The following is a 1,402-nucleotide window of genomic DNA, read 5'->3' as shown; positions in this document are numbered from 1 at the left end:
GGGTGGGGGACTGGGTGGGGGAGTGTATTGGGGACTTTTTGGATAGCATTGGAAATGTAATTGAGGAAATTACCTAATAAAAAAAATAAATACATTTTAAAAAAAGAAGGAAATTCCATAAAAATAAAACCTCTAAATAAATTTTTTGAATAATAAAAAAAAGAATTATATTTTTTATAGTTAATTTAAAGTTCTTTAATACATAAAGGGAATTTATATCTGCTTGTAGTTTGATAAATTTTAAATAAATAGATCTGAAATTTAGTGTTCATTTGAAATTTTGAAATCGTCGCTCAAAAGGTACACAAATGAATTAAATTTCTAGAATAAAGCTAACTTAGTTTTGTTGTGTTGCCTTTTGGCACTGTTTTATTGATATCTTTACATGTATGACTAAAATTGCTTCATTTATATTTTGATGCATAAAATGAAATGAGAGAGGACTCTTTCCTTTAGAATTCTGAGGGTTTTCATGACATTGGAAATTTGCTTCTTAAAATGCTGTAGAATTTGCTGACATAGCATTTGAGCTTCATTGTTTCAAGTGTGAAGAAACTTGCAGAGTTATATGTTTAATGTGGCAAACAACACTGACTCTGTGGAAGACATACTCTTCTCAGAACTAGGAAGACTTGTTTTCTTGACCTAACATAGAAGTTAGAGAAAAATGTATAAAACGTTTATTCAAAAACTAAGACTTTGCAACTTTCAAAGAAACATCTACATATAAAAGATCAATTAAAGAGCCAATAGCTAATTAGCATGCATCCTTTTAATAAATAAGACAGCTATGCCAACTTCTATTGTTTAATGCTAAAATTATCACTAATAATCTGTAGTTCTGATTATTTTTTCGAAGTAAGCTCTTGGTGTGTATTGAAGCCTCCCACCCGAGCCTGCAAAGTGTCTGCATCACAGACATCTACCCGCTCACATTTGTAAGTCAAGTAGTTTTAACTTTCATACCTTTAAAAATAATTTTAGGTAATACATACATGTTTAGAATAGCTATGCCTCCCTAATGAGTTGAGGCTTTTATTTTTATTTAAGTAGGTCTTATTCTTTACTTTTTGTTATCTTTATTTACTTTGTGATGACATTTTCAGTTATTTTTTTCTGTAAATACCCACATGCATGAACCATGCATCTGTGTTTTGTAATGCCACTGCAACACTAAAGAGCTTCAGACTGAATGCAAAAATAGACCTTTGATTATCACATATCTGGTTATTTTGAACAACTTCTTTCTTTATTGCTTGCTTGTTTTTTATTTATTTATTTGTATATTAATTTTATCTTCTGCATCTCTCAGTCTTCTATCTAATAATTGTATACTAAGTCTGCTGCATTGTTCACTTGCTTTCGCTAGTTCTCACCTCTGGTGGCTTATAAATGCCTACTA

Source organism: Mus caroli, chromosome 6, assembly GCF_900094665.2.
Source record: "Mus caroli chromosome 6, CAROLI_EIJ_v1.1, whole genome shotgun sequence".
Classification (NCBI taxonomy): domain Eukaryota; kingdom Metazoa; phylum Chordata; class Mammalia; order Rodentia; family Muridae; genus Mus; species Mus caroli.
Note: the sequence above shows the minus strand (reverse complement) of the source record.